Here is a 25,992-nt window from a genome sequence, read left to right as displayed (position 1 = left end):
GGAGTGGGTTGCTATGCCCTCCTCCAGAGGATCTTCCAGATCCAGGATTGAACCTGCAAATCCTGCCTCTTGTGTAGGCAGGCATTCTTTATCACTAGCACCACCTTGTCTGTGGGGTCACAAAGAGTCAAGCGTGACTGAGAGACTGAACAACAACAAAACGTACCCAAAGGAGAATATCCTGCAACACATGTACACAAGAGGCAGAAATCATGGGGGTTCCTTGAGAATACTGCCCACCACGGAGATATGCCAAGATGTGTCTATGGAGCTCTGTAAGGGCAATGAAATGCAGGAGAAGAATCTCATTTTTCACTGCAGTCCTACACTGCTGGAGCCCTTGAACCAGAATAGAGTATGGAAGGGGAGCTCCTGGGAGGAAGTAATCTTGTTACTTTTTACAGCCAGCATATTTTCTGCAATGGCAGAAGACTTGACAGAATTTTTGGCAGCAGAGAGGCAATAACAGGTGAGGATGTTGTGCACTTTAAAAGAGAAGAGAGTCACCCCATTCCAGTTTCCAGGACTTCCAGTGAAGGGGTAAAGAGATGCACCCTTCTGGGAGGTGGGCCGCTGGAACATGGACTAATCCAGGGATACAAAAGGGAGACTAGGCAGCCCCCCCTTGAGGGGTCCCAGAGGCTGAGGAAGCTGAGAAAAATTTGAAATCCTTCCCAGGAGAGCCATGCATAGAATCTTGGTGGAAACTGTTCTATCAGAAGAGCAGAGGTGCTGGACCTGAGCCTAAGTCCTAGGAGGTCTCCCACTATCAGTAGATGACCAGTGTCTTCAAAAGACCTTTGCTTCTCTTATTTCTCGTTCTGACTTCTCAATCAGGGAAATTGAGCATTGAAATACAGAAGGGAAGGAGTAACCCAAATCAGACCATTCCTTCACCCCATTGCAGATCTTTCACCCACAAGCTTGTTCTACTGGAAAGGGGAGAATAGTAGGTAGGAAGATTAAAAATGTCATTTAAGCCCATGGGCTTCCCTGATGGCTCAGATGATAAAGACTCTTCCTGCAGTGCTGGAGACCCGGGTTTGATTCCTGGGTTGGGAAAATGCCCTGGAGGAGGAAATGGCAACCCACTCCAGTATTCTTGCCTGGAGAATCCCATGGAGAGAAGAGCCTCACAGGCTATAGTTCATGAGGTTGCAAAGAGTCAGTGACACCTGAGCGACTAATACTTTCACTTTTCACTTTACTTTAAGCCCGTATAAGATGAGAGTCTTAAACAGACCTCTACTTCTAGTGGAAGATATGACATATTCCCGAGATGTCCTTAAAGAGTAAGTAAGTGACAAGGGACAGAGCATAATTGAAAGCAGCAACTAGAGAAAAATAAAATCATTTCATGTCATAAACTCTTTTTAAGCTATTCAATGATACAATTACAATTTTTTATGTTCAAAAAGAATTTTTCTCCACTTTCCAAGAAACAAATGATATCACTAAGTTACACAGTAGAGTGAATTAGATCCACATAAATTTCCCAAGAGCAAGTTTTGGTAAGAAAGGTTAGGATGTGTCGACTAAAAAATACAACCTGAAACTAGAGAGTTATTTTATTTGGTGGGAATGTTCAGGACTCTGAGCCTGAAGAGACAGCATCTCAGTAGCTCTGAGAAAACTGCTCCAAGGAGGCAGGTGGGGAAGTCAGGCTATACAAGTTTACACGGTAAGCAGGCGGTCTGAACAGCAAAGATCAGATATGCTAAGGAATTCAGCATCCTCTGTCTGGGAAGGTGCAGCCTCTGGGCTCGCTGAGTCCATCCCTTTCACAATCGCCTCAGCCGTCCGCCGCCAGCCCTGTTCCCCTGCTCGCCTTGTTCTTGCATCCCCTCGCTCTTCAGCCATCACCTTGGGGGTGATGGCATCCTCTGGGTCGCTGTTTGGGGAGCCCTCATTCACATTTGGACACCAGAAATCACTGATGTCTGTGACATTTCCTGTTTACGAATATGGCAGGAGATATTCACATTTCACAGATGAAATTAGTGCACAGCATGTTATTAGGGAGGTGGTGAAGACAAGATGCTACTAAAATGACTAATTAGAGAAATACTCAAAAACCATAACTGGATGGAAAAAGGATGCATAGTTTGAAACATTTGTCAGTAATAGGACATTAAAAGGAAGTCCTAATAATTGTTTCTGAATGCAGCTATTTCATGTATGGTATGCTTGGTATTTAAAATGATGTGAAGATACATCTGATAATACAAAAGTATTTCACAAGAACTCAAAGAAGCCAAGAAACCAGGGAAACAGCTGATTTTGGACACCCTCCTCTAAAATATGTTGACTTGTTATAAGATGAAAGTAGTTCCCGTGATGCTTAATCATTTGAATACAATTGTGCTGAATATAAATAATCTCTATAAAACTGAAGGACAAATGATAAACCATAAGTTGTTATTGTTGCATTGCTAATCCAACTGATACCCATTCCATTGTGGGTTCGTTCCCATGGTACATATAAAATGGTGTGCTTGAGTGTGTGTGTGCATATGTGTGAGTGTTTATAAGTCACAACAACACATTAATCATAGCCTAAACCTTTAGAAAAATTTATCTTTAACCCTAGGCAAGCAGTAGTAAGCGCAAATTAGTATCAGAAGAAACCAATCTCTTCCACTTTAACAGTAAGAAGTTTAGTCACATTCATATGATGGAGAAAACCACATGTTCCAACAGAAGGAAAAGTAGGCTGCAAAGAACTATCTTGATTGTGCCAGTTTGGCATATGGATAGCCAGCACAACAAACAGGACGCCTGAATGTCAAACTAACTCTTAAGACATAGCACCATTAAAATCCAATATTGTTAAAATTCTTTATTTCAACACAATGTTATGTAAAATTTCAGTCTTTTACAATAAACATTTTATATTTATTGTATATTTATTTATTATATACATACTTTGTGGATGTGCAACAAATTATGGAGTCATCAATGGAAGATGAGTGTAGTGGATAGTGAACCACTAATGAATGATATGCCCTTAAAAATACCTTGGCAATGCAATTCAGGGTATAAAGCATGCATTATGTATGATTTAAATGTGATTAACAACATTATAATATTTATACTCTTTGAAGCTCAGGTCTTTATAAAAGAGAATTTACTATTTTAGATTGTGTTGGCTTTAGATTTTTTTCTATTTTGGATAATTGAGAAAGTGTTAAAAGTGTATTTATGTATATAAGTATATTTATATATACACATATACATAATACTTAAATGCTTGACTGTACAAAGGACATTTTGGGAGGGTAAAAAACTAGTAGAAGTGGCTGCCTTTCAGATTAGGATAATGTGGTCAGGGACAAAAGTGAGAGAATGTTTTAGTTTGGTTTTCTTTCAAAGAAGATTCTAAGTTAAGAATGTGAGTACAGGTGATCCCTAAGAGATGATGGCAGGAAACACAAGCTACAGGAGTGGAGAAGGTGTGACAGGGAAGCATAAAATACAGAGTATGATGAGTATATCACAATGGTGTGATCACTAACCTGGAGCCAGACATCCTGGAATGTGAAGTCAAGTGGGCATTAGAAAGCATCACTATGAACAAAGCTAGTGGAGGTGATGGAATTCCAGTGGAGCTATTTCAAATCCTGAAAGATGATGCTGTCAAAGTGCTGCACTCAATATGCCAGCACATTTGGAAAACTCAGCAGTGGCCACAGGACTGGAAAAGGTCAGTTTTCATCCCAATCCCAAAGAAAGGCAATGCCAAAGAATGCTCAAACTACCGCACAATTGCACTCATCTCACACACTAGTGAAGTAATGCTCAAAATTCTCCAAGCCAGGCTTCAGCAATATGGGAACTGAGAACTTCCAGATGTTCAAGCTGGTTTTAGAAAAGGCAGAGGAACCAGAGATCAAATTGCCAACATCCGCTGGATCATGGAAAAAGCAAGAGGGTTCCAGAAAAACATCTATTTCTGCTTTATTGACTATGCCAAAGCCTTTGACTGTGTGGATCACAAGAAACTGTGGAAAATTCTGAAAGAGATGGGAGTACCAGACCACCTGGCCTGCCTCTTGAGAAACCTATATGCAGGTCAGGAAGCAATAGTTAGAACTGGACATGGAACAACAGACTGGTTCCAAATAGGAAAAGGAGTACGTCAAGGCTGTCTATTGTCACCCTGCTCATTTAACTTATATGCAGAGTACATCATGAGAAATGCTAGGCTGGAAGAAGCACGAGCTGGAATCCAGACTGCCAGGAGAAATATCAATAACCTCACATATGCAGATGACACCACCCTTATGGCAGAAAGTGAAGAGGAACTAAAAAGCCTCTGATGAAAGTGAAAGAGGAGAGTGAAAAAGTTGGCTTAAAGCTCAACATTCAGAAAATGAAGATCATGGCATCTGGTCCCATGACTTCATGGGAAATAGATGGGGAAACAGTGGAAACAGTGTCAGACTTTATTTTTGGGGGCTCCAGAGTCACTCCAGATGGTGATTGCAGCCATGAAATTAAAAGATGCTTACTCCTTGGAAGGAAAGTTATGACCAATCTATGACCAACCTAGATAGCATATTAAAAAGCAGAAACATTACTTTGCCAATAAAGGTCCATCTAGTCAAGGCTATGGTTTTTCCATTGGTCATGTGTGGATGTGAGAGTTGGACTGTGAAGAAAGCTGAATGCCAAAGAATTGACGCTTTTGAACTCTGGTGTTGGAGAAGAGTCTTGAGAGTCCCTTGGACTGCAAGGAGATCCAACCAGTCCATTCTAAAGGAGATCAGTCCTGGGTGTTCTTTGGAAGGAATGATGCTAAAGCTGAAACTCCAGTACTTTGGCCACCTCATGCGAAGAGTTGACTCATTGGAAAAGACTGATGCTGGGAGGAATTGGGGGCAGGAGGAGAAGGGGATGACAGAGGATGAGATGGCTGGATGGCATCACTGACTAGATGGATGTGAGTTTGAATTAACTCTGGGAGTTGGTGATGGACAGGGAGGTCTGGCATGCTACAATTCATGGGGTCGCAAAGAGCTGGACATGACTGAGCAACTGAACTGAACTGAACTGAACTGAAAAGGGAATTAGAATTCCTGTTATTCCTTATTTTTTTAAATACTTAGTATAATCTGCTGCTACTATATGGAGTAGCTAGTACCTCATTTTTGTTTCAACTTAATGTTTTCTAGAAATTGACAAAATTAACATTTTGTAAATATTTATTGGTCATTTTGGAGAAGGCAATGGCAACCCACTCCGATACTCTTGCCTGGAAAATTCCATGGATGGAGGAGCCTGGTAGGCTGCAGTCCATGGGGTCGCGAAGAGTCGGACACGACTGAGTGATTTCACTTTCACTTTTCACTTTCCTGAATTGGAGAAAGAAAAGGCAACCCACTCCATTGTTCTTGCCTGGAGAATCCCAGGGACAGTGGAGCCTTGGTTGGCTGCCGTCTATAGGGTCTCATAGTCAGACACGACTGAAGTGACTTAGTAGCAGCAGCAGCAGCAGCAGCAGCAGCAGCAGCAGCAGCATTGGTCATTTGATTTTTCTGTTTTGTTTCACGAGTGCTCAGGATTTTTCTTCCATTATCCTATTTTATTTCTCTTACTTATAGAAGTTCTCTATTCAATTTATAAGTCCTTTATCCATGGTATATATTGAAAATGTTATCTCCCAGTCTGTATCTTTTTTTTTTATTTTATTTTTGTTGTCTTTTGAAAAATATGTTTCTTATTTAATGTAGCTGAACTCTTAATGAGAACAAAACAGCCTAAACATAAAAACTCAAAAAGAATATTTCAAGAAACAAAATTATGAACAAATTTTTCTCAAAAACATAAATGCAAAAATTATAAAAAGAATTAACACAACTTCCTATGACATATGTGTCTGTACATGCAGATACCTACACATACACATCCAGTTACCTGATGATGGCAAAAGTGGTAATGCACTGCAAATGACCTTTTCAAAAATAATACTGAATCAATTGGATTTACCAACAGTGGGAAACATTTCCTGATGTTTATCTTACACTCATAACAGGATAGCTTACAAATTGTAAGAGGAAATATAAAACTGACTCTTTTTACAGACCACATGATTATCTATATTAGAAAATCCTCAGAAATTTTTCTTAAAAAATAATGGAATTATTAGGTAAGTTCAGCAAGGTCAAGGACCTAAGTTTAATACATAAAAATTAAGTAAAAGCAAATAAGATAAACAAACAAAAGATAAATAAATAAGATAACAAAATCTTACAAAAACAAACAAAATAAGATAAATAAACAAAATTGAATTTTTGAAAATACCATTTACGATGGCCAACAAAAAGGAAATAATTTGGGGAAAATTTAACCAAAAATGTTCAATGCTTGTACAGTGAAAGGTATAACATATTGCTGAGAGAAATTGAACAATAAATGGAGACACAATCTTCATGGATCAGAAGACTTGATATTGTTATGTGAACAGTTCTCCCCTATACAGTTGACACAGTCCCATAGAAAGTCTCAGCTGACTTGCCTGCCAAATTGAAAAGTTAATTCTAAAATGTATACAGGAATTCATAGCACCTATAAGAGTGAAAAGAATATGAAAGATGAGCACAACTGGGGAACTTATACATGATAGCAAGACTGACTTAGGTGATAGTTATCAGAATAGCTTAGTATGGGTTTAAGGATGGGCTGTAATATGTCCATGGAACAGAACAGAGTCCAGAAACAGACTTACAAATATATGATCAACTGATCAACTAAGAGGCCTGCATGATTCAGTGTAGGCAGTGAGAATCTTTTAAATATGAATCTCAATGTAATTATGCTAGTGAAAGGAGCCAGACATATTATTAGACTAATAGATTTAATTTATATTCTATATATTTAATTATACGGAATTCTAGAAAAGCAAAACCGTAATGATGAACTGTAGGTTGCCAGGGGCTGAGAGTTGTTTTACTGTGAAGAGGCACAAGAGAACTCATGGAGGATAATAGAAGTTTTCTATAGCTTGACTGTGATGGGTGTTTCAAAGACTATCTGTATTTATCAAAACACAGATTCATGCAGTTAAAATTGGTGAATTTTGATTTTTATCTCGATAAAGCAGAAATAGTTTTAAAAAACTTGTGAAAACAAATGTTTTCTCTATGGAGATGGGAAATAATGTAACTAAACAACATATTAAGACTCCATAGGGAATTGTTGCTTTCGCTGGACTGGAAGAAACACAAGCTGGAATCAAGATTGCCGGGAGAAATATCAATAACCTCAGATATGCAGATAACACCACCCTTATGGCAGAAAGTGAAGAGGAACTAAAAAGCCTCTGATGAAAGTGAAAGAGGAGAGTGAAAAAGTTGGCTTAAAACTCAACATTCAGAAAACAAAGATCATGGCATCCGGTCCTATCACTTCATGGGAAACTGATAGGGAAACAGTGGAAACAGTGTCAGACTTTATTTTTGGGGACTCCAAAATCACTGCAGATGGTGACTGCAGCCATGAAATTAAAAGACGTTTACTCCTTGGAAGAAAAATTATGACCAACCTAGATAGCATATTGAAAAGCAGAGACATTACTTTGCCGACTAAGGTCCGTCTAGTCAAGGCTATGGTTTTTCCAGTGGTCATGTATGGATGTGAGAGTTGGACTGTGAAGAAGGCTGAGTGCTGAAGAATTGATGCTTTTGAACTGTGGTGTTGGAGAAGACTCTAGAGAATCCCTTGGACTGCAAGGAGATCCAACCAGTCCATTCTGAAGGAGATCAGCCCTGGGATTTCTTTGGAAGGAATGATGCTAAAGCTGAAATGCTAGTACTTTGGCCACCTCATGCGAAGAGTTGACTCATTGGAAAAGACTCTGATGCTGGGAGGGATTGTGGGCAGGAGGAGAAGGGGACGACAGAGGATGAGATGGCTGGATGGTATCACTGACTTGATGGACTTGAATCTGAGTGAACTCCAGGAGTTGGTGATGGACAGGGAGGCCTGGCGTGCTGCGATTCATGGGGTCGCAAAGAGTCGGACAGGGCTGAGCAACTGAATTGAACTGAACTGTGAAAGAAAGAGGTATCACAGTATGGAAATGAGTAGCACCAGAATTGGAAACTTTCTGGATCTCCAACACAGTGCTACTTTCTCTCTATCACGTATCTCTTACTTGTTAAAATTATTTTTGGTTATTTCAGACAAGCAATGCACAAATAAAATTAATTGGAGGATAAGATGATTCTTTGTGTTTACTTAATTATAGTTGCCCAAGATGTAGGTTATTATTTGGGGCTTTGCTGATGGCTCAGTGGGTAAGGAATCTGCCTGCAATGCAGGGACACAGTAGACTCGAGTTTGACCCCTGGATCAGGAAGATTACAGAGAAGGAAATGACAACCCACTCCAGTATTCTTGCCTGGGAAATCCCATAGATAGAGGAACATGATGGGCTATAGTCCATGGGGCCACTAACAGAAGTAAGCACACATAGTTGACCAAGATAAAGAGTATTATTTGTTTTAAATAGCCCACATACCATTTCATTGGTAACAGAGATGAGGAAATCATCTGTAGATTTCATACTGTGTTTAAATTCAGGTCAAAGAAAAAGGTGCCATTAGTATTACTAGGTTTTATAGTGTGGAAGCAAGTCTCAGTCTGTATTGAGTATCTGTACAAATCCAATGGAGCGATTTTTCATGAATCAGCCTTTGTTGCATTTTTCCTTTTTTCCTAGAATTTATACTCATTGTCAGTGTGGTCTGTGCTGGGAAGGAGAGAAAGAAGGAAGGAAAGGAGGGAAGAAAAGGAGAAAGAGGGTAAGAAAATCTCAAATACCTAGTATTGAATAAAGACTTCAGGTGTCAGGAATTGTGTATCTATAGTTTGAGTAAATTATCACCAGATAGCACTTTTACATATCTAGTAGTGGAGAATGTGTCATAAATTGCCAGCCAGTACTATGAATTGCGACTCAAGTTTTCTTAAATAAACTTGTTATTGGTAGAATACAATTATGTAATTTAGTAACTTGCTCTTCTGTACCAGAAGTAGTATATTATTTGAACATGCAAGTTCATGCTCAAAACCAAGTATTCTATTCAATTTTAACTTCTTTTAAGCATGCTCCAACTATGTTCAAGATGCTGCAGGCAACAGGAAGATGAATAAAGCTTATGTCATGGGTTCTGAGAGAGATCAAGATATAAACAAATGCCAGTGTTAAAAACACTACAATTATAGTGGTACAAATAAAGCCCCATAAAGTCTATAGAAGATATTCTTACTGCTAAGATCAAGAAAATTTCATTGGTGTTGATGAAATATAAAATTCCCTGATTTTCTTTGTCTTGAAGTTAAATTGTGGTAGATCACTAGAATCTCTTCCTTCAGTTAGAAACCTTCTATTTCTTCTCTTGAATGAGATGATGAATGCTCAGCAGTTGTGTCAGTGCCAGACACAACATAAATGCTTTAGAGACATCCATCTCCTCTTTCCTGGCCAGTACACCCAAAATTGGTTCCAGTTATACCAGAGAGAGTTCTAGACTACTAAAAACTTCCATGAAGGAATCAAAACTCACCTATTCTTTTTTTTTTAACTGAAGTATAGTTGATAATACTTCTTATAACACAACTTATAATGTTGTGTTAGTTTCAAGTATATAGCAAAGTCATCCAGTATACATGCATACATTCAGATTCTTTTCCATTATAGGCTGCTTAAAAAAAAATTATACTTTCATTTGAGTCATCAGGAGAAAAATTAACTTGTGATCCAAGTCAAATGGTCAAAATCATAACAGGCCAGAAACATTTGATCCTAAGCACAAGCCCACAAAGGAGGAGAACAAAACAGACCAAGTAAAGACCTCCACCCCATGCAGAAAAATGAATGGATGGCTTCACACACACACAGATGAAATGCTTGGACCCTGAGACAAATTTCACAATGGTTATTTCTGTTTCTTTTTAAATACAGGTTTGTGAGGTGGTATTTTTTTTTCAGCTATTAGGAAGAAGGCCCCAAGTGCATATGTGAGGGATGGGGAAGACAGAAATTAAGCAATAAAATAGTTTTCCCTGGAGGGACACAAGGAAGAAAACAGGAAGCAATATTGAGAAAATTCACTTTTCTCACATTGGGCTTCTTGCCTTATATTATTGGTCCAGTAAATTTATAGTCACAGTCTAACTTTGCTGCATCTTTTTTCCTGAGATTAGGTTGGCTAAAAAATTCTCTGTGAACTGTAAGAAAAGACCAGGGACTTAGCCTAGCCCTCAGGTTCTGAGCACGTCTAGAGATGGATGGTTCTGGAAAGGAATAAAGACTTTCAGTAGCTGCTGGGTGCCTCAGCACTAGTGTGACAGTCTCTCCTCTCTCTGGGAGTATGTCAGAAAAGGTCCCCTACTTGTAGGACAGAGGAGCAGAGGGCTGGCAGCAAGGTTACAATGGAATCCGTTTAAAGTTATTACAAGATATTGAGTATAGTTCCATGTGCATACAGTAGGTCTTTGTTGTTTATTTTACATTTGGCAGTGTGTATGTGCTAATCCTAAACTTCTAATTTATTTCTCCCTGCTTCCCTCTTTGGTAACCATAAGTTTGTTTCCTATGTCAGTAAGTCTATTTCTGTTTCATAAATAACTTCATTTCTAATAATTTTTTTAGATTCCACATATAAGTGATGTTGTATGATATTTGTCTTTTTCTGTCTGACTTACTTCTCTTAGCATGATAATCTCTAGGCCCATCCATGTTGCTGAAAATGATAATATTTCATTCTTTTTTATGGCTGAAAACTCTATTATTGAACCCAGTTTAATACTCTCTTCTTTACCTGGAACATCCCTTCTTCTTTATGCCTCTTCCCTCCACCCCCCATTCAACTGTGTGTGTGCTCTGCTAAGTTGCTTCAGCCATGTCTGACTCTTTGCGACCCTGTGGACTGTAACCCACCAGGCTCCTCTGTCCATGGGATTCTCCAGACAAGAGTACTGGAGTGGGTTGTGATGCCCTCCTCCAGGGAATCTTCGTGACCTAAAGATCGAACCCACATTTCTTACAAATCCTGCATTGCACTTTACCACTAGTGCCACCTGGGAAACACCCCTTCACCCCATCCAACATGTGTATATTTAATAGCAAGAATCATTACCTTCCAGCTTGTGTTGTTGTTCAGTCACCAAGTCATGTCTGACTCTTTGTAAACCCATGGACTGTAACATGCCAGGCTTCCCTGTCTCTCACCATCTCCCAGAGTTTGTCCAAGTTCATGTCTTGTTACTAATATGAACAGTATTGCTTCTATTAATTAACAAGTTCAGTTTAGTTCACTTAGTCATGTCTGACTCTTTGTAATCCCATATATGCAGCATGCCAGGCCTCTCTGTCCATCACTAACTCCTGGAGCTTGCTCAGACTCATGTCCATTGAGTCGGTGATGCCATCCAACCATCTCATCCTCTATCATCTCCTTCTCCTCCTGTCTTCAGTCTTCCCCAGCATCAGGGTTTTTTCCAATGAGTCACTTCTTCATATCAGGTGGCCAAAGTATTGGAGCTTCGGCTTCAGCATCAGTCCTTCCAATGAATATTCAGAACTGATCTCCTTTAGAATTGACTGGTTTGATCTCTTTGAAGTCCAAGGGACTCTCAAGAGTCTTCTCCAGCACCACAGTTTGAGAGCATCAGTTCTTTGGCACTCAGCCTTCCTTGTTTCTTATTCTTTATTTCTTATTGACAGCTAAGAAAGAACTAATATTTATTGAAAGCCTATATGCACTAGGACCAGTTATAAATGTTTTACATTATCTCAGGATTTAAGTGTGATAAAATTAAATTCTCTCACATACATTCATACAAGAATGATGTGTTTTATTAGAGAGAGGTAGCATGGCATACGCCTACTTATCAGAGGTCAAGACTTTAAGCCCTGGAATCAGACTACCTCGTTTAAATCTTAGCTCTCATGCATGCTATCTTTGTGTCTGCAAGCAAGCTATCTTTTTTGTGCCTCAGTTTTCTCATTTGTAAATGGGCATGATAATAGCATTGTTGTAGACTGTGGCAAATTGTATTTTCCAAAGATGGCTGGAATAACATCTCCCATCTCATGGGTCCTTACAGTGTGAATTGATTATTTCCCCTCTAAGAGTTGGAATCTGTATCTCCTCCCCCTAACACTGGGAAGGACTCTGTGACTGCTTCATCCAATGATGTATGAGAGAAATGATGTTATGTGACTTTCAAGGCTGGGTCGTAAACAGCTATACAACTCTGCTTGGCTTTCTTTTGGGTTGCTCACTGTTAGAACCCAGACACCAATAGGAAGCCTAAACATGTAGGTGTTCCAGCAGACAGCCCTAGATGAGGTCTCAGCCAATAATTACTGTAAGTAAGGAAGCCTTTGAAATGACTTTGGCCCAGACATGGTCTGACAGCAAATGAATAAGAGATCCTGAGAACTACCAGCTGAGCCAAGTCAACCCCTCAAACCATGAGAGATATAATAAAATAATTACTGCTCTGTTCCACTAAATTTGGGGGTGATTTATTATGAAGCAGTAGATAATGGTTACAGATCAGCTGGGGTTTTAGCAGAAACCACTAAAGGTGGCCTTTTCATGTAACCTGGACTTCCTTACAGCATGGTAGCTGGATTTCAAGAACATATATCTCAAAAAAAAAAAAAAAAAAAGGAACACATATCTCAAGAATCTTAGAAGCTGTATCGTGTCACTTCCACTGTTGTCACAGACCCACTCAGATTCACAGGAAGGGAATATAGATCCCATTTCTCAATGTATGTGTGCTAAGTCCCTTCAGTCATGTCCAGCTCTTTGTGACCCTGTGCACCATAGCCCACCAGAATCCTCTATCCATGGGATTCTCCAAGCAAGGATACTGGAGTGGGTTGCCATGCCCTCCTGTAGGGGATCTTCCTGACCCAGGGATCAACCCATATCTCTTAGGCCTCCTGCACTGGCAGGCAGATTCTTTATCACTGCTGCAGCTGCTGCTAAGTCGCTTCAGTCATGTCCGACTCTATGTGAACCCATAGACAGCAGCCCACCAGGCTCCCCCGTCCCTGGGATTCTCTAGGCAAGAACACTGGAGTGGGTTGCCATTTCCTTCTCCAATGAATGAAAGTGAAAAGTGAAAGTGAAGTCGCTCAGTCGTGTCTGACCCTACGCGACCCTGTGGACTGCAGCCTACCAGGCTCCTCCATCCATGGGATTTGCCAGGCAAGAGTACTAGAGTGGGGTGCCATTGCCTTCTCCTAGCGCCACCTATATGGAATGGATGTAAATATCACATTGTAAAAAGAGATGTAGAAAGATAAATCTAATTGTAGTCATCTTGAAAAAGCATAATATCCATATAGAATATACATAAATTTATCTGGCATGTTTAGAATAATGCCTGGCACAATTTTATGAATATTCTCATTGTTCTTATTGCTCCAAAAATATAGAATAGTGGTAAGAATGGAAAATAATTTGAATAGAGATAAGTCAGTGAAAGTGAAAGTTGTTCAACTGTGTCTCTCTCTTTACGACCCCACGGACTGTATGTAGCCTGAGAGGCTCTTTTGTCTATGGAATTCTCCAGGCAAGAACATTGGAGTGGTTAGCTATTCCCTTTTCCAGGGGATCTTCCCAATCCAGGGGTAAACCCCTGGTCTCCTGCACTGCAGGTAGATTCTTTACCATCTGAGCAATCAGGGAAGCCCTCTAGAGGTAAGTTAACCAGTGATTAAAACAAAAATAGATATGAACTTGTCCCAGACATCCCAAGAAATAGTCTCTCTCCATATTTGGCCCTTTTCTGTGCTCTGATCCTTCCCTCCCCCTTTATAAGAGTAACATTGTTATGAAGTTCATGGGCACATATCTAGCACTTTTTCTCTATATTTACATTTGTAAAATTACACAGTTTTGGTTTTCATTGTACTTTTTCCAAACTATCATATTGTAATTTACTAATTTGCAGTCTTTTTAGTTTGTTTTGATCTTTTGTTCTCTTTGCTTACTTAAGACATTTATCATGCTAGTATATAAAAATCTACTTCATTCCATAGTTTCCCTCTCCCCAGTAATCGCCATCAACTTGTTTCCAGTTCTTCATTCTGTAAACAAAGCTAGAGTTTGCACGTTTTCACATTTAACAGAGCCTCCCAAGTTGTATACCCAAATAGCTGTGCTGATTCACACTCCCATCTGCTCTGCAAAGAGCATATGTTGCCTTACATGCTTGTTGATAGCGGATATTATTAAAATTTTGCATTTTGCCTCCCTGTGAGATCAAAAGCTGATAAATCATTTTAATTTCCATTTTTCTTACTATCAGAAATGTAGAATGTATTTTTTAATGTTGACTGGTCAGTTAAGTCTCCTCTTATTATCTGTTTATATCCCTTGCCCATTTTTCTGCTGGCTTGTTTGTCTCTAGCTTATTGATTTTGATGGGTATATACATATAAGTTACATGATACACTAACATTTTCCCAGATATTAATTGCTTATCTCATATACATGTCACAAATAAATATGAGCTCCCAAGGTAATGATTACTCTTTCACTTTGCTTTTAGTTTCAGTTTAGACTAATTTGTCAACCTTTTCCTCTGTGACATTTGCTCTTTGTGTTTTAAGGCTTTCTTTCCCCCTATTCACAACCCCACCATATTCATTACTAAGGTAATATTTTCATTTAGTTTTTTAGATGAGCTGAAATTTATTTCATTTAATGATTTGAGTTAAGACTCTACTTCCCTACCTTTTCATTTACCCAAAACATTGAGTTCCTTGCCATTTCCTGCTGGTTTGTAATCCTGGCCTTCATCATATATTAAATTACCTCACATACCTGAGTAAAATTCTGGATTTTCCATATTTCCAGAATGAAAAGTTTAGAACTTCACTCAAGTATATATGATTAATCCATTTTGTCTATATCATACGTGCTGCTTTATCACTATTTTAATATTATCTCTATACTTCTGATATCTAGTTGAATGCATTACACAGTTGCTTTCTTCTTTTTAAGATTATCCTGGCTTTTCTTAAGCATTTCCTCCTGTATATGAATTTTAAAATAATTTTATCAAGTTTCATAAAATTATTCTGGTTATGATTTTATTTAATTTGTAGACTAATTTGAGTTATTAAAATATTTAGAATATTGAGCATTCCTATTCATAAATACAGTTTATTTTCCACTTAGTTTTTCTTTAGTTTCTTTGGTAACATATTAGAGACTATCATAATGTATTACATAATTTTTAACTTATAGTTTAATAAAGTTTTTACTTCTGTTTTACAGTGAAATCTTCTAAAAATGTTGATCTAATCTATGTGTGTGTGGGTGTGAGATGGAAGGCTACTAATTTTTGTTTGCTAATTTTTTATCTGGTTACCTTATTGAATTTTAGTACACACAGTTCTAGGTAGATGGCTTAGTCTCTTTTCTATATATATTTGCAAACATTTTTATTTCAATTAATATATGGTTTATTTCTTGTCTTAGGTATTTCCACCTACAGAGATTTGAATTGAGATTTTATTTCTTTTTATTTATCCAAGTGAAAGTGAAAGTCGCTCAGTTGTGTCTGACTCTGTGACCCCATGGGCCATAGCCTGCCAGGCTCCTCTGTCCATGGAATTCTCCAGACAAGAATACTGGAGTGGGTAGCCATTCCCTTCTCCAGGGGATCTTCCCAACCCAGAGATAGAACCCAAGTATCCCTCACTGCAGGTGGATTCTTTACCATCTGAGACATTTAGATGAATTTATCTTATTTATCTAAATCTTCTGCAAATAAACAGTTGTTGATTCATAGTCAGAAAACATTCAATAAGTATTGTTTCTTAGAATTTGGCTTTAGTGGCATTTCATTTTTCTCAACTATCCCTAACTTTTAAAAATGGATATTAGGAAAGATAATTAAATATTTAGCTTAAAATTTTAATTCACTGTATTTTACTACTTTATTGAAAATTTTTATATTTTATTTCTTCTGTTAGCTAATTCTTTTAGAAAAACATTAAATCTTAATATTTTTTCTACAGATCTATTTACATCTACTTTGTTTTATGTTCTTATTAAAAGGGCATACACACCGAGGAAACTAGAATTGAAAGAGACACGTGTACCCCAATATTCATCACAGCACTGTTTATAATAGCCAGGACATGGAAGCCACCTAGATATCCATCAGCAGATGAATGGATAAGAAAGCTGTGATACATATACACATACACAATGTATACATACACATATACACAATAGAGTATTACTCAGCCATTAAAAAGAATACATTTGAATCAGTTCTAATGAGGTAGATGAAACTGGAGCCTATTATACAGACTGAAGTAAGCCAGAAAGAAAAACACCAATACAGTATATTGAATTTAGAAAGATGGTAACGATTACCCTGTATGCAAGACAGCAAAAGAGACACAGATGTCTAGAACAGTCTTTTGGACTCTGTGGGAGAGGGAGAGGGTGGGATGATTTGGGAGAATGGCATTGAAACACGTATAATATCATATATGAAACGAATCGCCAGTCTAGGTTTGATGTAGGATACAGGATGCTTGTGGCTGGTGCACTGGGATGACCCAGAGGGATGGTATGGGGAAGGAAGAGGGAGGGGGGTTCAGGATGGGGAACACGTGTACACCCATGGAGGATTCATGTTGATGTATGGCAAAACCAACCAGTATTGTAAAGTAATTACCCTCCAATTAAAATAAATAAATTTATATTAAAAATAAATAAATAACATATTAAAAAGCAGAGACATTACATTGCCAACAAAGGTCCCTCTAGTCAAAGTTACGGTTTTTCCAGTAGTCATGTATGGATGTGAGAGTTAGACTGTAAAGAAAGCTGAGCACCAGAGAATTAATGCTTTTGAACTGTGATGTTGGAGAAGACTCTTGAGAGTCCCTTGGACTTCAAGGAGATCCAACCAGTCTATCCTATAGGTGATCAGCCCTGGGTATTCATTGGAAGGACTGATGCTGTATCTGAGACTCCAAAACTTTTGCCACCTGATGTGAAGCACTGACTCAGTTGAAAAGACCCTGATGCTGGGAAAGATTGAAGGTGGGAGAAGGGGACGACAGAGGATGAGATGGTTGGAGGGCATTACCAACTCAATGGACATGAGTTTGGGAGGACTCCTGGAGTTGGTGAAGGACAGGGAGGCCTGGTGTGCTGCAGTCCATGGAGTAGCAAAGAGTCGGACACGACTGAGAGACTGAACTGTTTTATGTTTACCACATTTACTCTTGGTTTTTGAACACAAAAATGGAGCTTATAGCTCCATCTGGATTCTGAGTATGGTCATAATACCCCTCCTTCCCGAGATTTAACTAGTCAAGCTAACTTTTCTTGAAACTTATCAGCAACACTGAAAAGCATTATATTTACATGAAGTTTGGTCTTATTTATTTGCCTTTGCATCACTCTACCTAATTGCTCCCTTGTGTGCTTCATGTCAACCATTAAGTTCAGTGATTTACTTTAGCAAATTGTTTATGAGGAGTTATCAATTTCTTTCTCTGAATTTCCACTTTTACTCTGGTTTATTTTCTTGTCATTGTGTATGAGAAGTTTGTGTGTGTGTGTGTGTGTGTCTGTCATGAAGGTATGTGTACACATAGATTTAGCTCACACACATATGCACATACATTATCAGTATTTTTCAAGTGGGCTTTCTTCATTTCTCAGAGAACATCTGGAATCAGTTTCCTGTAACATGGTTTCCAAATATGCTGTGATACATATTTGAAGAGGAGAGTCAATATTTCACTTTTAATTAAAAAGAATATTCTGAGTATTATAATAATTCAATACTAACTTTGGATATTTCAGTAGGCATAAGTGATTGCTAACAATCCATGCTTCCTTCATTACTGGTGCTGTGTTATTCTATAACATGAAGCTATTTGATAGTTGTTTCTATGAGAATGGCATCTATGGATAAATTTTACTTGTACTGAGTATGTATCTGTTGTATGATTTTGGGCATTGATAGGGGAAAGAAAATAAAGTGTGACTGGATAGTTAACCTGTGAGAACTTCTGTCTTTCTCTTTCTGTGTCTTGCATGTCTCATTCTTATTTTATAAATCCTTGCAGTAATGAGATATTTGCCATACCTGAAATGGTTAGATATACAAAGTCCAGTCCCAAGAGAATAATTTCTACTGGTAATTATGACTGCGATTCCAAGAGTTGCCTTTAGAGAGGTGGTATTTTGGCTTACAAAGCATAGGCTGAGCAAAATGATATTTCTCCAGATGTTACCCTTGAAAATCAAAATCTGTGTTAAACATCCAATAAACAGGCTGTTCTGGAAACATTAATAGCAATTAAGAGCCATTACAGTTTGTTTTCCCTGACTAATAGTTATTAAACTTTGATATAGTTTTGAGTTAATCTTACTTGAAATATTTGAGATCATTTCAAATTATTTTGTATCATTTCACATGCTGTTCAGACACTTTTACACTCCTAATTACCATCTTTGAGAGCACAGTTCTACAGTATGTCTTTTAAAAGGTTGACTTTAAAGTGGGAAAAAAAAAAAAAAACTAATAGAAAAGATTTCCAAACTTGAATTGGTTTTTCTCCAACTCTTTCAGCATAGAGAAAGTATATTGGATGTTGTGATTTTTGATGCAGACTATTAACCTATGGAAAACCACTAGACCATTCAGGTATGACCTAAATCAAATCCCTTATGATTATACAGCAGAATTGAGAGATAGATTTAAGGGACTAGATCTGATAGATCGAGTGCCTGATGAACTATGGATGGAGGTTTGTGACACTGTACAGGAGACAGGGATCAAGACCATCCCTATGGAAAAGAAATGCAAAAAAGCAAAATGGCTATCTGGGGAGGCCTTAAAAATAGCTGCGAAAAGAAGAGAAGTGAAAAGCAAAGGAGAAAAGGAAAGATAAAAGCATCTGAATGCAGAGTTCCAAAGAATAGCAAGAAGAGATAAGAAAGCCTTCCTCAGCGATCAATGCAAGGAAATAGAGGAAAACAACAGAATGGGAAAGACTAGAGATCTCTTCAAGAAAATTAGAGATACCAAGGGAATAAATATTTCATGCAAAGATGGGCTCAATAAAGAACAGAAATGGTATGGACCTAACAGAAACAGAAGATATTAAGAAGGGGTGGCAAGAATACACAGAAGAATTATACAAGAAAGATCTTCATGGACCCAGATAATCACGATGGTGTGATTACTCACCTAGAGCCAGATGCCGGGGGCCAGCATGAGGAATCCCTCCCATGACAAGGTCATGTGATAGGAAGCCTGACAAAATGCAAGGACGTGATCAGGTTTCAGGGGTTCCCCCTGGAATTTCCTGAGCATCCACCCCCCAAGACCAGAGTCTGCCTGCTTTTCCACTCTTCTAATATTCTCGGGAAAAAGTCAAATCAGGGCTTTAGTCTTCTGCATTTGAAAGGGATGTTTCAGTTAAACACCTCTGATAGCTCTCTAGCTTGCCTAACAGGTTCCCCCGGACCTCTTAGAGCTTGTGAGTTGCTTACAGCCCCCCAACTGTGAGAGGCGAAAAGCTTAAAAGCATCTTAAAGTTACAGAGCCTTGTCTAAAGAGCTAAAAATCATATTGGCGACAGGATTTCACTGTTGACTCAATGATTACTGCCAGGCCTCCATATTCTTTTTCTTTTAGGCACCTGGGAGGATGTTAATCAACGTCAATGGGATATGGAAAAAGATATATAGTAGTTTTGATGTTAGCAACACTAGACTTTTGAGTTAATTACTTTTCTTTTGTTATAAATCACTGTACTCCTTTTACTTGTTATAAGTTGCTGTATCTTTGCTATGTAAGAATGTAACTTTATTTAGTGCTTTCTGAGAGTGGCACCAGACTTTGGGAAGATCAACACAAATAAGTCTTCTGGTTGACAAACCCTTATCAGAAAAAAGGCTGTAAAATGTTAATTGGCCCTTTTGGCTGGAAGATGATGTAAATTACCTAAGACTTGTGTATACAACTAGGTATGCAGAGAAAAAAGCCTGGTTTTAATAAGAGTCTGGACTGCTAATGCTGCATAATTTTGTATTACCCATTGATCTCCATGTACTATCAAAAGTATAAAAAGCCTTCTGAACAATAGAGGCCGGGAAAGTCGCTGGACTGGTTTCCCCCGTGTCTCCTCTTTACTCTAATTTCAGGCTGAATTCCCATCTGGAGCGGGGCGGCTCACCACGTCTACTTACTTGTCCTGGCTTTTAAGACCCATGCGAAAGGGAGCCTAAGGCGGGGCACCCTTCGATATTCAAGTGGGCGCCGGTGGCCCAACGTAGATAGTGCAAGCTCCTTGTCTGGAACTTTATTGGCCTTCCCCGTAAGCCAAGTTTTTCAGCCTTCTTTCTCCACTTAATTTTCCTACTACACTATTTCTCCCCAATCTAATCTTATATTCTATATTATAAATAAATAAGTTTTCCTCGCCTACGCCGTCCACACTTTGAATTTCCCTGGATCCACCGGGGCTGGACCCCGGCAGCCAGACATCCTGGAATGTGAAGTCAAGTGGGCCTTAGAAAGCATCACTACAAACAAAGCCAGTGGAGGTGATGGAATTCCAGTGGAGCTATTTCAAATCCTGAAAGATGATGCTGTGAAAGTGCTGCACTCAATATGCCAGCAAATTTGGAAAACTTAGCAGTGGCCACAGGACTGGAAAAGGTCAGTTTTCATTCCAATCCCAAAGAAAGGCAATGCCAAAGAATGCTCCAACTACCGAATAATTGCACTCATCTCACATGCTAATAAAGTAATGCTCAAAATTCTCCAAGGCAGGCTTCAGCAATATGTGAACCATGATGTTCAAGCTCGTTTTAGAAAAAGCAGAGAAACCAGAGATCAAATTGCCAACATCTGCTGAATCATCAAAAAAGCAAGAGAGTTCCAGAAAAACATTTATTTCTGCTTTATTGACTATGCCAAAGCCTTTGACTGTGTGGATCACAAGAAACTGTGGAAAATGCTTCAAGAGATGGGGATACCAGACTACCTGACCTGCCTCTTGAGAAACCTATATGCAGGTCAGAAAGCAACAGTTCGAACTGGCCATGGAACAGACTGGTTCCAAATAGGTAAAGGAGTATGTCAAGGCTGTATATTGTCACCCTGCTTATTGAACTTATATCCAGAGTACATCGTGAGAAATGCTGGGCTGGAAGAAGCACAAGCTGGAATCAAGACTGCCAGGAGAAATATCAATAACCTCAGATATGCAGGTGACACCACCCTTATGGCAGAAAGTGAAGGGGAGCTAAAAAGCCTCTTGATGAAAGTGAAAGAGAAGAGTGAAAAAGTAGGCTTTAAGCTCTACCTTCAGAACAGGAAGATCATGGCATCTGGTCCCATCACTTCATGGGAAATAGATGGAGACACAGTGGAAACAGTGTCAGACTTTATTTTGGGGACTCTAAAATCATTACAGATGATGATTGCAGCCATGAAATTAAAAGACGCTTACTCCTTGGAAGAAAAGTTATGAACAACCTAGATAGCATATTCAAAAGCAGATATATTACTTTGCCAACAAAGGTCCATCTAGTCAAGGCTATGGTTTTTTCCAGTGGTTGTGTATGGATGTGAGAGTTGGACTGTGAAGAAAGCTGAGCGCTGAAGAATTGATGGTTTTGAACTGCGGTGTTGGAGAAGAGTCTTGAGAGTCCCTTGGACTGCAAGGAGATCCAACCAGTCCTTTCTGAAGGAGATCATCCTTGAGATTTCTTTGGAAGGACTGATGCTAAAGCTGAAACTCCAGTACTTTGGCCACCTCATGCAAAGAGTTGACTCATTGGAAAAGACTCTGATGCTGGGAGGGATTGTGGGCAGGAGGAAAAGGGGACGACAGAGGATGAGATGGCTGGATGGCATCACCGACTCGATGGATGTGAGTCTGAGTGAACTCTGGGAGCTGGTGATGTACAGGGAGGCCTGGCGTGCTGCAATTCACGGGATCGCAAAGAGTCGGACACAACTGAGATACTGAACTGAACTCATTAACCTGTGTTGTTCCAGGTTGAACAGAACATTATAATTTTTGGCAAAGTTCTTGTCCTACTTTTACACATATTATTGCAGGTGTTGATTTTTATTCACATGATTAACACATAAATTAAGAAGTAAAAACAATGTTTGTGTACCTTCCTTTTTAAATAACTAAGGAGCAGTGCCTTTTTCTGAAGTCTTCTGGTATGCATTCAAATTGGCTATAGTGTACACATAGATCCGCTCCTCTTGTGCTCCACACTGCACTGCTTTAATTATTATAGCTTTATAATTATTCTAAATATCTGAAGAGTAAGCAGTCACAGGAACTTCTTCCAGTGTCATTTAGGTATTATATATTGCTTTCATATACATTTTAGAATCATATTATCACTTTTACCAAAGATCACCTAACAAGATTTTGATTAAAACTGCATAAAACTTATATATTGATTTGGAAATAATGGAAATCTTTATTTTATTATTTTACTTTATCTGGATTGAAGGACCAGGGCTTCCCTTGTGGCTCAGCTGGTAAAGAATCCACCTGCAATGTGGGAGACCTCAGTTTGATCCTTGAGTTGGGAAGATCCCCTGGGAAAGGGAAAGGCTACCCACTCCAGTATTCTAGCCTGGAGAATCCCATGGACTGTATAGTCTATGGGGGTCACAAAGAGTTGGACACGACTAAACGACTTTCATTTTCATTTTATTTTATTGAGTCTCCCAGCTAATCAACATGGGATATCTATCCATTTTTTAAAATCCCTTTAAAAATCTTTCAAAGTTTAAAAAGTTTCTTCAGGAAGATCTATATTATATTTGGTAGCTATTTTATGTTTTTGTCACTGACACATTAAAAAAATTTCAATATCTAATTCTTCCATTATTGCAGATATATAGAAATACAGTAATTTTTATATTTATTTTTTATTTTCCAAACTTGGTAACTATTTTATTAAGTCTAATAATTTATTGTTTAGATTTTCTATCTACACAATCTTATTGAACATATATGTTGATGCTTCTGCTCCTCAGGGTTTTGGACTTGGAATAACTACACTACCAACTTTGCTGGGTCTCCAGCTTGTGGGTGGGAGAGTGTGGACTTCTCAGCCTCCATAACTGTGTGAATCAATTTCTATAATAAATCTCCCCTTGTATATGTTGATATCCAGGGTGGCTCAGTGGTAAAGAATCTACCTGCCAACGCGGGAGATGTGGGGTCAGTCCCTGGGGCGGAAAGATCCCCTGGAAGAGGAAATGGCAACCCACTCTAGTATTCTTGCCTGGGAAATCCCATGGACAGAGGAGCTTGGCAGGCTACCATCCATAGGGTCTTAAAGACTTAGACACAACTGAGTGACTGAGCACGCATGCAATATGTTTACATCCAGTTGATTCTGTTTCTCTGGAGAATCCTGACTAATCCAGAAGCATGTTCTTCCCCAGAGCCTCCAGGTCAGAGTCCAGCCGAGACCACATCTAGATTACAGTCCTGAGCAGAGAAATAGTCACACCTCCTCAGACTTCTGGCATACAGAACTACAAGATAATTCATGAGTGCTGTTTGAGCAGCTAAGTTTGTGGCAATTTGTTACATATCAGGGGAAAATTCCCTGGAGGAGGGCATGGCAATCCACTCCAGTATTCTTGCCTAGAGAATCCCCATAGACAGAGGAGCCTGGCGAGTTACTGTCCATGGAGTCGCAAAGAGTCAGACACGACTGAGCGACTAAGCACAATGGAAAACTTACACACTTACTTTTGTTTTCTGATTTCTAATTAAATCACATCTTGGTTAGATACTATGACTGTTATAAACTTTTTGACATCGGTTAAGATGTGTCTTATGGCTCAGTGTGTGGTCAACTTTTGTAAAGGCATGGTGTGTTCTTAATAAAAATATGCATTCTGCCAAAGTTGCATACTGTTAGATACACCCACATAGTTACTAGATAAAACTTTTTATTTGTGTTATTCACATCTTTCTGTCTATATTTTTTAAGATTTGACTGCTTCTGTCTGCTTAATATATCAATTTCTGAAAAATGTGCATTAAAACATTTCATTACACTGGTAAATTTTTCTCCTATTGAAATAATCATTATTAACTGTTTTCCATGAATGGGTTTCAGAGTATCTGCGGACTGACTGAAATTATATGGATTATATTTTTACATGTGCTCATGAAGTTTAAGTCCTCATCTGGAGAAGGAAATGGAACCCCACTGCACTACTCTTGCCTGAAAAATTCCATGGATGGTGGAGCCTGGTAGGCTGCAGTCCATGGGGTCGCAAAGAGTCGGACATGACTGAGTGACTTCCTTTCACTGACTTCATACTTTATCACTGGAGAAGAAAATGGCAACCCACTCCAGCATTCTTGCTTGAAGAATCTCGTGGACAGAGCAGCCTGGTGGGCCATGGTCCATGGGGTCACAGAGAGTCAGACACGACTGATGTGACTAAGCACACAAGTCCTCATCAGACTCATCTAAAGACAAGACTCAGACCCAAAGCTAAAGAAGAGTAGCTTTTAAAATAGTAATGCAAACAAGTAAGTAAATAAATGTGTGTCCATGCTATTTTATTCAGTTTAACATGAATGAACTGTAAATTGTGCTTAACATGAAGCACAACTGAAGAATGAAAAGAAAAATGACTAATATTTTTACATGGAGAAGGAAAGCATTAAGAATTTGAAAGTATTTACTCTGGAAATGAGATGTGCCTAGGAATCAGTCATGGAATTTTTGTGCATGTAAGTGCACTCTTCTTAATATTCTGATTTAGTAAGTTTATGTTAAAGCCAAAGAATATGAGTTTTTTATAAGTATCTCAGATGTTGAGACAGCTACTTCATGAATGCAGTTTGAAACATATTGGCACAAAACCTCTAAGTGTGTATAAAGAACATGGTAGCCATCTCAAGCTCTACAATGGCAGAGGAATGCATTTACCTCTCCCTTTGGCTTTGGAGCAAGAAGACTTGGGTTCAAGTCCTTATTGTAAAGGCTTGCTGATATTTGTTCCTGGATTGATTCAGTTCAGTTCAGTTCAGCCGCTCAGTCATGTCCGACTGTTTGCAACCCTATGGACTGCAGCACGCCAGGCTTCCCTGTCCATCACCAACTCCGGAGCTCGCTCAAACTCAGGTCCATCGAGTCGGTGATGCCATCCAACCATCTCATCCTCTGTTGTCCCCTTCTCCTCCCACCTTCAATCTTTCCCAGCATCAGGGTCTTTTTCAAAGAGTCAGTTCTTTGCATCAGGTGGCCAAAGGATTGGAGTTTCAGCTTCAGCATCAGTCCTTCCGAAGAATATTCAGGACTGATTTCCTTCAGCATTGACTGGTTTGATCTTGCAGTCCAAGGGACTCTCAAGAGTCTTCTCCAACACTACAGTCCAACAGCATCCATTCTTCTGCACTCAGCTTTCTTTATAATCCAGCTTCCCTTGTGGCTCAGCTGGTAAAGAATCCACCTGCAATGCAGGAGATCTGGGTTTGATCCCTGGGTTGGGGGATGATCCCCTGGAGAAGGGAAAGTCTACCCACTCCAGTATTCTGGCCTGGAGAATTCCATGGACTGGATAGTCCCTGGGGTCACAAAGTGTCAGACACAAGTGAGCAACTTTCACTTTTACTTTCTCACATCCATACATGACTACTCGAAAAACCATAGCTTTGACTAGATGGACATTTGTCGGCAAAGTAACATCTCTGCTTTTTATGCTGTCAAGATTTGTCATAGCTTTTCTTCCAAGGACCAAGCATCTTTTAATTTTATGGCTGTAGTAACCATCTATAGTGATTTTGGAGCCCAGAAAAATTAAGTCTCTCACTGTTTTGATTACTGATTGTTTGATTACTTTTTTCCAAACCTCAATGTCTTTTTCTCTACAACATGCATACAAAAAGCACAACATGCTTTT

Source organism: Budorcas taxicolor, chromosome 5, assembly GCF_023091745.1.
Source record: "Budorcas taxicolor isolate Tak-1 chromosome 5, Takin1.1, whole genome shotgun sequence".
Lineage (NCBI taxonomy): Eukaryota > Metazoa > Chordata > Mammalia > Artiodactyla > Bovidae > Budorcas > Budorcas taxicolor.
This window is presented reverse-complemented; position numbering follows the sequence as displayed.